Raw genomic sequence first — 12,381 nt, forward strand, 5'->3', positions numbered from 1 at the left:
TGAAGGGAATGCACGAATGTAGCTGTCACCCAGCTCAGACCAGATGTGTATTGGAGACATGAGTGTCAGACACACAGGGCAGTAAGAGCAGTGAAATGGCCACTTTCTAAAAGTGGCATTTCTAAAATAGTAATAAATCTGACTTTCTCAGTTAAGAGGATTTATCATTACCATTCCAGTTTTATGAAACATAATGCAACTCCTCCTTTCTGAGGAGGTATTACAGCTTAAAAGTATATTAAGGAATTTCCAATGCTGGTCTATGAAAGAAGCAGGCCTCACAGTAATGAAAAATGACTTTGAGGTGTTTTAATTATCAGGACATGTAAAACTTAAAAGTACATGTCCTGCCTTTTATTTACATGGCAGTCTGCCCTATGGGCTACCTAGGGCCTACCATGGGGCTGACTTGTATGCATGAAAAGGGGAGTTTAAGGCTTGGCAAGAGGTTTTCAAATGACAAGTTGCAACTGTGAAACTGCACACACAGGCTCTGCAGTGCTAGGCCTGAGACATGTTTGCAGGGCTACTTAAGTGGGTGCACAATCAGTGCCACAGGCCCTCTAGTAGCATTTAAAGACAGGCCCTGGGGATATGGTATACCACTTTACAAGGGGTGTACAAGTAAATTAAATATGCCAGTTGTGGATACACCAAATGTTACCATGTTTAAGGGAGAAGCACATGCACTTCAGCACTGGTTAGCATAGATAAAGTGCTCAGAGTCCTAAGGCCAACAAAAAATACAGCTAAAAACAGGTGGTGAAAGGTAAAAGGTCTGGGGTAAGACCACCCTAAAAATGCCAGGTCTGATACTCCGTATATTAAAATAGCATTTTGGAAACATGAGATACCTTATCAGTCTTTTAAATGTACCGCATTAATCTGTGAAAATCGACTGCTGCAGATGTTAGCCCAAAAGGCATCATGCATTATTGGTATGCCCCAAAAGGAGTAGTGAATGAAGTTAGAGGACAGGAATCGTAGTGTACAGCTATTTGATGTTATGCAGCAGACAGATCGAGCACACCAAGATATTTGGCATTGTGAATCAAACTCAGCATTTTGTTTAGTCTAGGAAGTGTGTGCCTGTCCACCCAAATATTTGCATTAAGGCTACGAAGTCCACACCTAGCCCAATGTCTTTTGCAATCATTCCTGAAAGCAAGGTCTATAGGGGCAGCCATTCTGAACTTTCTATTCTTTCAATAACTCCTTGGGACTCTAAACTGTCTAGCTCTTTTTAAAATAAATTTTTTAGGCTCTTCCATCACTTCCATTAATAGTAGGCCAGGCCTCAAATTGTGTACTACAGGAACTCAGTTACTCTTTAATTTGATCTTATGAATGAAGTTTTTCAAAAGACCTAGTTCATCATTAAAACTTCTAGGAACTCTTCCCATATTTCTGTGCCTACCACTGATGTATCAACCATGAGTACCTTCTCTTCTTTGTTAGGGTACGACTTAATCCCTAGTTCTTTCTGGTATTTCCACCCTAATAAGTTAGACCCTCTTTCTGTTAAATACACTTTTCCCTCTGTGCTCCTCTCTTTGAATCATATACACATTATTGTCAACCCTATTAATAGAATGGAATCTTTGTTATAATCTCCAGGCTTGATGTCAGTTGGTTCTATGTTGTAGCTTTTCCCCATGAATTTTTCTTTAAATATGTTACTCAATATGAGTGTAGGGAGAACACGCGTCAGCTAAGACATTGAAGGTTATATCATCAAAGGTAATGTCACGGGTAGGGTAATAAACACTTTTCCATGTTAATGTAGGACGTTGGCTCTGTATGTGCTATTTCAAAGTAAGGAATAGCATGCACAGAGTCCAAGGGTTCCCCTTAGAGGTAAAATAGTGGTAAAAAGAGATAATACTAATGCTCTATTTTGTGGTAGTGTGGTCGAGCAGTAGGCTTATCCAAGGAGTAGTGTTAAGCATTTGTTGTACATACACATAGACAATAAATGAGGTACACACACTCAGAGACAAATCCAGCCAATAGGTTTTGTATAGAAAAATATATTTTCTTAGTTTATTTTAAGAACCACAGGTTCAAATTTAACATGTAATATCTTGTTTGAAAGGTATTGCAGGTAAGTACATTAGGAACTTTGAATCATTTCAATTGCATGTATACTTTTCAAGTTATTGACAAATAGCTACTTTAAAAGTGGACACTTAGTGCAATTTTCACAGTTCCTGGGGGAGGTAAGTTTTTGTTAATTTTACCAGGTAAGTAAGACACTTACAGGGTTCAGTTCTTGGTCCAAGGTAGCCCACCGTTGGGGGTTCAGAGCAACCCCAAAGTCACCACACCAGCAGCTCAGGGCCGGTCAGGTGCAGAGTTCAAAGTGGTGCCCAAAACGCATAGGCTAGAATGGAGAGAAGGGGGTGCCCCGGTTCCGGTCTGCTTGCAGGTAAGTACCCGCGTCTTCGGAGGGCAGACCAGGGGGGTTTTGTAGTGCACCGGGGGGGACACAAGCCCACACAGAAATTTCACCCTCAGCGGCGCGGGGGCGGCCGGGTGCAGTGCAGAAACAAGCGTCGGGTTTTCAATGTTAGTCTATGAGAGATCAAGGGATCTCTTCAGCGCTGCAGGCAGGCAAGGGGGGGCTTCCTCGGGGAAACCTCCACTTGGGCAAGGGAGAGGGACTCCTGGGGGTCACTTCTGCAGTGAAAGTCCGGTCCTTCAGGTCCTGGGGGCTGCGGGTGCAGGGTCTTTTCCAGGCGTCGGGACTTAGGTTTCAGAGAGTCGCGGTCAGGGGAAGCCTCGGGATTCCCTCTGCAGGCGGCGCTGTGGGGGCTCAGGGGGGACAGGTTTTGGTACTCACAGTCGTAGAGTAGTCCGGGGGTCCTCCCTGAGGTGTTGGTTCTCCACCAGCCGAGTCGGGGTCGCCGGGTGCAGTGTTGCAAGTCTCACGCTTCTTGCGGGGAGTTGCAGGGTTCTTTAAAGCTGCTTCTTGAAACAAAGTTGCAGTCTTTTTGGAGCAGGTCCGCTGTCCTCGGGAGTTTCTTGTCGTCGTCGAAGCAGGGCAGTCCTCAGAGGATTCGGAGGTCGCTGGTCCCTTTGGAAGGCGTCGCTGGAGCAGAGTTCTTTGGAAGGCAGGAGACAGGCCGGTGAGTTTCTGGAGCCAAGGCAGTTGTTGTCTTCTGGTCTTCCTCTGCAGGGGTTTTCAGCTGGGCAGTCCTTCTTCTTGTTGTTGCAGGAATCTAATCTTCTAGGGTTCAGGGTAGCCCTTAAATACTAAATTTAAGGGCGTGTTTAGGTCTGGGGGGTTAGTAGCCAATGGCTACTAGCCCTGAGGGTGGGTACACCCTCTTTGTGCCTCCTCCCAAGGGGAGGGGGTCACAATCCTAACCCTATTGGGGGAATCCTCCATCTGCAAGATGGAGGATTTCTAAAAGTCAGAGTCACCTCAGCTCAGGACACCTTAGGGGCTGTCCTGACTGGCCAGTGACTCCTCCTTGTTGCTTTCTTTGTTCCCTCCAGCCTTGCCGCCAAAAGTGGGGGCCGTGGCCGGAGGGGGCGGGCAACTCCACTAAGCTGGAGTGCCCTGCTGGGCTGTGACAAAGGGGTGAGCCTTTGAGGCTCACCGCCAGGTGTCACAGCTCCTGCCTGGGGGAGGTGTTAGCATCTCCACCCAGTGCAGGCTTTGTTACTGGCCTCAGAGTGACAAAGGCACTCTCCCCATGGGGCCAGCAACATGTCTCTGGTGTGGCAGGCTGCTGGAACTAGTCAGCCTACACAGACAGTCGGTTAAGTTTCAGGGGGCACCTCTAAGGTGCCCTCTGTGGTGTATTTTACAATAAAATGTACACTGGCATCAGTGTGCATTTATTGTGCTGAGAAGTTTGATACCAAACTTCCCAGTTTTCAGTGCAGCCATTATGGTGCTGTGGAGTTCGTGTTTGACAGACTCCCAGACCATATACTCTTATGGCTACCCTGCACTTACAATGTCTAAGGTTTTGTTTAGACACTGTAGGGGTACCATGCTCATGCACTGGTACCCTCACCTATGGTATAGTGCACCCTGCCTTAGGGCTGTAAGGCCTGCTAGAGGGGTGTCTTACCTATACTGCATAGGCAGTGAGAGGCTGGCATGGCACCCTGAGGGGAGTGCCATGTCGACTTACTCGTTTGGTCCTCACTAGCACACACAAGCTGGCAAGCAGTGTGTCTGTGCTGAGTGAGAGGTCTCCAGGGTGGCATAAGACATGCTGCATCCCTTAGAGACCTTCCTTGGCATCAGGGCCCTTGGTACTAGAAGTACCAGTTACAAGGGACTTATCTGGATGCCAGGGTCTGCCAATTGTGGATACAAAAGTACAGGTTAGGGAACGAACACTGGTGCTGGGGCCTGGTTAGCAGGCCTCAGCACACTTTCAATTGTAAACATAGCATCAGCAAAGGCAAAAAGTCAGGGGGCAACCATGCCAAGGAGGCATTTCCTTACACAACCCCCCCCCAAACGAAAGAGGATGAGACTAACCTTTCCCAAGAGAGTCTTCATTTTCTAAGTGGAAGAACCTGGAAAGGCCATCTGCATTGGCATGGGCAGTCCCAGGTCTGTGTTCCACTATAAAGTCCATTCCCTGTAGGGAGATGGACCACCTCAACAGTTTAGGATTTTCACCTTTCATTTGCATCAGCCATTTGAGAGGTCTGTGGTCAGTTTGAACTAGGAAGTGAGTCCCAAAGAGGTATGGTCTCAGCTTCTTCAGGGACCAAACCACAGCAAAGGCCTCCCTCTCAATGGCACTCCAACGCTGCTCCCTGGGGAGTAACCTCCTGCTAATGAAAGCAACAGGCTGGTCAAGGCCATCATCATTTGTTTGGGACAAAACTGCCCCTATCCCATGTTCAGAGGCATCAGTCTGCACAATGAACTGCTTAGAATAATCTGGAGCTTTGAGAACTGGTGCTGAGCACATTGCTTGTTTCAGGGTGTCAAAGGCCTGTTGGCAGTCCACAGTCCAGTTCACTTTCTTGGGCATTTTCTTGGAGGTGAGCTCAGTGAGGGCTGTCACAATGGATCCATATCCCTTCACAAACCTCCTGTAGTACCCAGTCAAGCCAAGGAATGCCCTGACTTGAGTCTGGGTTTTTGGAGCTACCCAGTCCAGAATGGTCTGGATCTTGGGTTGGAGTGGCTGAACTTGGCCTCCACCTACAAGGTGGCCCAAGTAAACCACAGTTCCCTGCCCTATCTGGCATTTGGATGCCTTGATAGAGAGGCCTGCAGATTGCAGAGCCTTCAAAACCTTCTTCAGGTGGACCAGGTGATCCTGCCAGGTGGAGCTAAAGACAGCAATATCATCAAGATAAGCTGTGCTAAAGGACTCCAAGCCAGCAAGGACTTGATTCACCAACCTTTGGAAGGTGGCAGGGGCATTCTTTAAACCAAAGGGCATAACAGTAAACTGATAATGCCCATCAGGTGTGGAGAATGCTGTCTTTTCTTTTGCTCCAGGCGCCATTTTTATTTGCCAGTACCCTGCTGTCAAGTCAAAGGTACTTAGAAATTTGGCAGCACCTAACTTATCAATGAGCTCATCAGCTCTTGGAATTGGATGGGCATCTGTCTTGGTGACAGAGTTGAGCCCTCTGTAGTCCACACAAAACCTCATCTCTTTCTTTCCATCTTTGGTGTGAGGTTTGGGGACTAAGACCACTGGGCTAGCCCAGGGGCTGTCAGAGCGCTCAATCACTCCCAATTCCAGCATCTTGTGGACTTCCATCTTGATGCTTTCCTTAACATGGTCAGACTGTCTGAAGATTTTGTTCTTGACAGGCATGCTGTCTCCTGTGTCCACATCATGGGTACACAGGTGTGTCTGACCAGGGGTTAGGGAGAAAAGCTCAGGAAACTGTTGTAGGACTCTCCTACAATCAGCCTGCTGTTGGCCAGAGAGGGTGTCTGAGTAGATCACTCCATCTACTGTGCCATCTTTTGGGTCTGATGACAGAAGATCAGGGAGAGGTTCACTCTCTGCCTCCTGATCCTCATCTGTTACCATTAACAGATTCACATCAGCCCTGTCATGGAAGAGCTTAAGGCGGTTCACATGGATCACCCTCTTGGGGCTCCTGCTTGTGCCCAGGTCCACCAGGTAGGTGACCTGACTCTTCCTCTCTAGCACTGGGTAAGGGCCACTCCATTTGTCCTGGAGTGCCCTGGGAGCCACAGGCTCCAGAACCCAGACTTTCTGCCCTGGTTGGAACTCAACCAGTGCAGCCTTTTGGTCATACCAAAACTTCTGGAGTTGTTGGCTGGCCTCAAGGTTTTTGGTTGCCTTTTCCATGTACTCTGCCATTCTAGAGCGAAGGCCAAGTACATAGTCCACTATGTCCTGTTTAGGCTCATGGAGAGGTCTCTCCCAGCCTTCTTTAACAAGGGCAAGTGGTCCCCTTACAGGATGACCAAACAGAAGTTCAAAGGGTGAGAACCCTACTCCCTTCTGTGGTACCTCCCTGTAAGCGAAAAGCAGACATGGCAGGAGGACATCCCATCTCCTTTTGAGTTTTTCTGGGAGCCCCATGATCATGCCCTTTAATGTCTTGTTGAATCTCTCAACTAAGCCATTAGTTTGTGGATGGTAAGGTGTAGTGAATTTATAAGTCACTCCACACTCATTCCACATGTGCTTTAGGTATGCTGACATGAAGTTGGTACCTCTGTCAGACACCACCTCCTTAGGGAAACCCACTCTGGTAAAGATACCAATGAGGGCCTTGGCTACTGCAGGGGCAGTAGTCGACCTAAGGGGAATAGCTTCAGGATACCTGGTAGCATGATCCACTACTACCAGGATATACATATTTCCTGAGGCTGTGGGAGGTTCCAGTGGACCAACTATGTCCACACCCACTCTTTCAAAGGGCACCCCCACCACAGGAAGTGGAATGAGGGGGGCCTTTGGATGCCCACCTGTCTTACCACTGGCTTGACAGGTGGGGCAGGAGAGGCAAAACTCCTTAACCATGTTGGACATATTGGGCCAGTAGAAGTGGTTGACTAACCTCTCCCACGTCTTGGTTTGTCCCAAATGTCCAGCAAGGGGAATGTCATGGGCCAATGTTAGGATGAACTCTCTGAACAGCTGAGGCACTACCACTCTCCTAGTGGCACCAGGTTTGGGGTCTCTGGCCTCAGTGTACAGGAGCCCATCTTCCCAATAGACCCTATGTGTTCCATTTTTCTTGCCTTTGGACTCTTCAGCAGCTTGCTGCCTAAGGCCTTCAAGAGAGGGACAGGTTTCTTGTCCCTTACACAGCTCCTCCCTTGAGGGTCCCCCTGGGCCTAAGAGCTCAACCTGATAAGGTTCAAGCTCCAAAGGCTCAGTTCCCTCAGAGGGCAGAACTTCTTCCTGAGAAGAGAGGTTCCCTTTCTTTTGCTGTGTTGCAGTTGGTTTCCCAACTGACTTTCCTGTTCTCTTGGTAGGCTGGGCCATTTTTCCAGACTCCAGCTCTACTTTTTCACCCTGTGCCTTGCATTGTGCTCTTGTTTTCACACACACCAGTTCAGGGATACCCAGCATTGCTGCATGGGTTTTTAGCTCTACCTCAGCCCATGCTGAGGACTCCAGGTCATTTCCAAGCAGACAGTCCACTGGGATATTTGAGGAGACCACTACCTGCTTCAGGCCATTGACCCCTCCCCATTCTAAAGTAACCATTGCCATGGGATGTACTTTTCTCTGATTGTCAGCGTTGGTGACTGTGTAAGTTTTTCCAGTCAGGTATTGGCCAGGGGAAACCAGTTTCTCTGTCACCATGGTGACACTGGCACCTGTATCCCTCAGGCCCTCTATTCTAGTCCCATTAATTAAGAGTTGCTGTCTGTATTTTTGCATGTTAGGCGGCCAGACAGCTAGTGTGGCTAAATCCACCCCACCCTCAGAAACTAGAGTAGCTTCAGTGTGGACCCTGATTTGCTCTGGGCACACTGTTGATCCCACTTGGAGACTAGCCATACCAGTGTTACCTGGATGGGAGTTTGGAGTGGAACCTTTCTTGGGACAGGCCTTGTCTCCAGTTTGGTGTCCATGCTGTTTACAGCTATGACACCAGGCCTTTTTGGGATCAAAGTTTTTACCCTTGTACCCATTGTTTTGTGAAGAGGCTCTGGGCCCACCCTCCTGTGCAGGTTTTTGGGGGCCTGTGGAAGACTCTTTACTATTTTTAGTTTTGGTTGTCTCATCACCCTTCTGCTGGGGAGTCTTCGTGACCCCTTTCTTTTGGTCACCCCCTGTTGAAGTCTTGGACACCCTTGTCTTGACCCAATGGTCCGCCTTCTTTCCCAATTCTTGGGGAGAAATTGGTCCTAGGTCTACCAGATGCTGATGCAGTTTATCATTGAAACAATTACTTAACAGGTGTTCTTTCACAAATAAATTGTACAGCCCATCATAATTACTTACACCACTGCCTTGAATCCAACCATCTAGTGTTTTCACTGAGTAGTCAACAAAGTCAACCCAGGTCTGGCTCGAGGATTTTTGAGCCCCCCTGAACCTAATCCTGTACTCCTCAGTGGAGAATCCAAAGCCCTCAATCAGGGTACCCTTCATGAGGTCATAAGATTCTGCATCTTGTCCAGAGAGTGTGAGGAGTCTATCCCTACACTTTCCTGTGAACATTTCCCAAAGGAGAGCACCCCAGTGAGATCTGTTCACTTTTCTGGTTACACAAGCCCTCTCAAAAGCTGTGAACCATTTGGTGATGTCATCACCATCTTCATATTTAGTTACAATCCCTTTGGGGATTTTCAACATGTCAGGAGAATCTCTGACCCTATTTATGTTGCTGCCACCATTGATGGGTCCTAGGCCCATCTCTTGTCTTTCCCTCTCTATGGCTAGGATCTGTCTTTCCAAAGCCAATCTTTTGGCCATCCTGGCTAACTGGATGTCCTCTTCACTGGAGTTATCCTCAGTGATTTCAGAGTTGTTGGTCCCTCCTGTGAGGGAACCAGCATCTCTGACTATTATTTGTGGAGTCAGGGCTTGAGAAGCCCTGCTCTCCCTAAGTAGGACTGGAGGGGGGGAATTTCCCTCCAAGTCACTATCTTCATCCTCTGAGTTGCCATCCTCAGAGGGGTTGGCCTTTTCAAACTCTGCCAAAAGCTCCTGGAGCTGTACTTTGGTAGGTTTGGGGCCCATTGCTATTTTCTTTAGTTTACAGAGTGACCTTAGCTCTCTCATCTGTAGATGGAGGTAAGGTGTGGTGTCGAGTTCCACCACATTCACATCTGTGCTAGACATTATGCTTCTAAAAGTTGGAATACTTTTTAAGAAACTAAAACTGGTTCTAGAATCTAATTCAAACTTTTACAAACTTTTAAACTCTAAAAGAAATGCTAAACAGGATCTAACACAAGGCCCTAGCAGGTCTTTTAAGAATTTAGAAAACTTTTCAAATTGCAAAAATCAATTTCTAATGACAATTTTGGAATTTGTCGTGTGATCAGGTATTGGCTGAGTAGTCCAGCAAATGCAAAGTCTTGTACCCCACCGCTGATCCACCAATGTAGGACGTTGGCTCTGTATGTGCTATTTCAAAGTAAGGAATAGCATGCACAGAGTCCAAGGGTTCCCCTTAGAGGTAAAATAGTGGTAAAAAGAGATAATACTAATGCTCTATTTTGTGGTAGTGTGGTCGAGCAGTAGGCTTATCCAAGGAGTAGTGTTAAGCATTTGTTGTACATACACATAGACAATAAATGAGGTACACACACTCAGAGACAAATCCAGCCAATAGGTTTTGTATAGAAAAATATATTTTCTTAGTTTATTTTAAGAACCACAGGTTCAAATTTAACATGTAATATCTTGTTTGAAAGGTATTGCAGGTAAGTACATTAGGAACTTTGAATCATTTCAATTGCATGTATACTTTTCAAGTTATTGACAAATAGCTACTTTAAAAGTGGACACTTAGTGCAATTTTCACAGTTCCTGGGGGAGGTAAGTTTTTGTTAATTTTACCAGGTAAGTAAGACACTTACAGGGTTCAGTTCTTGGTCCAAGGTAGCCCACCGTTGGGGGTTCAGAGCAACCCCAAAGTCACCACACCAGCAGCTCAGGGCCGGTCAGGTGCAGAGTTCAAAGTGGTGCCCAAAACGCATAGGCTAGAATGGAGAGAAGGGGGTGCCCCGGTTCCGGTCTGCTTGCAGGTAAGTACCCGCGTCTTCGGAGGGCAGACCAGGGGGGTTTTGTAGTGCACCGGGGGGGACACAAGCCCACACAGAAATTTCACCCTCAGCGGCGCGGGGGCGGCCGGGTGCAGTGCAGAAACAAGCGTCGGGTTTTCAATGTTAGTCTATGAGAGATCAAGGGATCTCTTCAGCGCTGCAGGCAGGCAAGGGGGGGCTTCCTCGGGGAAACCTCCACTTGGGCAAGGGAGAGGGACTCCTGGGGGTCACTTCTGCAGTGAAAGTCCGGTCCTTCAGGTCCTGGGGGCTGCGGGTGCAGGGTCTTTTCCAGGCGTCGGGACTTAGGTTTCAGAGAGTCGCGGTCAGGGGAAGCCTCGGGATTCCCTCTGCAGGCGGCGCTGTGGGGGCTCAGGGGGGACAGGTTTTGGTACTCACAGTCGTAGAGTAGTCCGGGGGTCCTCCCTGAGGTGTTGGTTCTCCACCAGCCGAGTCGGGGTCGCCGGGTGCAGTGTTGCAAGTCTCACGCTTCTTGCGGGGAGTTGCAGGGTTCTTTAAAGCTGCTTCTTGAAACAAAGTTGCAGTCTTTTTGGAGCAGGTCCGCTGTCCTCGGGAGTTTCTTGTCGTCGTCGAAGCAGGGCAGTCCTCAGAGGATTCGGAGGTCGCTGGTCCCTTTGGAAGGCGTCGCTGGAGCAGAGTTCTTTGGAAGGCAGGAGACAGGCCGGTGAGTTTCTGGAGCCAAGGCAGTTGTTGTCTTCTGGTCTTCCTCTGCAGGGGTTTTCAGCTGGGCAGTCCTTCTTCTTGTTGTTGCAGGAATCTAATCTTCTAGGGTTCAGGGTAGCCCTTAAATACTAAATTTAAGGGCGTGTTTAGGTCTGGGGGGTTAGTAGCCAATGGCTACTAGCCCTGAGGGTGGGTACACCCTCTTTGTGCCTCCTCCCAAGGGGAGGGGGTCACAATCCTAACCCTATTGGGGGAATCCTCCATCTGCAAGATGGAGGATTTCTAAAAGTCAGAGTCACCTCAGCTCAGGACACCTTAGGGGCTGTCCTGACTGGCCAGTGACTCCTCCTTGTTGCTTTCTTTGTTCCCTCCAGCCTTGCCGCCAAAAGTGGGGGCCGTGGCCGGAGGGGGCGGGCAACTCCACTAAGCTGGAGTGCCCTGCTGGGCTGTGACAAAGGGGTGAGCCTTTGAGGCTCACCGCCAGGTGTCACAGCTCCTGCCTGGGGGAGGTGTTAGCATCTCCACCCAGTGCAGGCTTTGTTACTGGCCTCAGAGTGACAAAGGCACTCTCCCCATGGGGCCAGCAACATGTCTCTGGTGTGGCAGGCTGCTGGAACTAGTCAGCCTACACAGACAGTCGGTTAAGTTTCAGGGGGCACCTCTAAGGTGCCCTCTGTGGTGTATTTTACAATAAAATGTACACTGGCATCAGTGTGCATTTATTGTGCTGAGAAGTTTGATACCAAACTTCCCAGTTTTCAGTGCAGCCATTATGGTGCTGTGGAGTTCGTGTTTGACAGACTCCCAGACCATATACTCTTATGGCTACCCTGCACTTACAATGTCTAAGGTTTTGTTTAGACACTGTAGGGGTACCATGCTCATGCACTGGTACCCTCACCTATGGTATAGTGCACCCTGCCTTAGGGCTGTAAGGCCTGCTAGAGGGGTGTCTTACCTATACTGCATAGGCAGTGAGAGGCTGGCATGGCACCCTGAGGGGAGTGCCATGTCGACTTACTCGTTTGGTCCTCACTAGCACACACAAGCTGGCAAGCAGTGTGTCTGTGCTGAGTGAGAGGTCTCCAGGGTGGCATAAGACATGCTGCATCCCTTAGAGACCTTCCTTGGCATCAGGGCCCTTGGTACTAGAAGTACCAGTTACAAGGGACTTATCTGGATGCCAGGGTCTGCCAATTGTGGATACAAAAGTACAGGTTAGGGAACGAACACTGGTGCTGGGGCCTGGTTAGCAGGCCTCAGCACACTTTCAATTGTAAACATAGCATCAGCAAAGGCAAAAAGTCAGGGGGCAACCATGCCAAGGAGGCATTTCCTTACACATGTTTTCAGTGGAGTTCACTTTGAAAAGCCTATCCTCCATACCATCATCATCTAAAGGCTTTATTAATTCAACTTCTTTTGTTTCACTGTCCATATGCACCTTGGCAAAATGTCCTCTCTTGTTGCATGTTCTGTACAGTACAGTTGTT

The 12,381-nt window shown here is 48.4% G+C and overlaps 1 protein-coding gene across 8 annotated transcripts in view; it reads left to right on the top strand.

Moving 5' to 3' along the window:
* Nucleotides 1–12,381, top strand: part of TNFRSF14 (TNF receptor superfamily member 14) — a 465,083-nt gene that overhangs the window by 12,177 nt on the left and 440,525 nt on the right. The gene's annotated exons all lie outside the window — the stretch shown is intronic.

The sequence above is a fragment of the Pleurodeles waltl genome, chromosome 6 (assembly GCF_031143425.1).
Source record: "Pleurodeles waltl isolate 20211129_DDA chromosome 6, aPleWal1.hap1.20221129, whole genome shotgun sequence".
NCBI lineage: Eukaryota > Metazoa > Chordata > Amphibia > Caudata > Salamandridae > Pleurodeles > Pleurodeles waltl.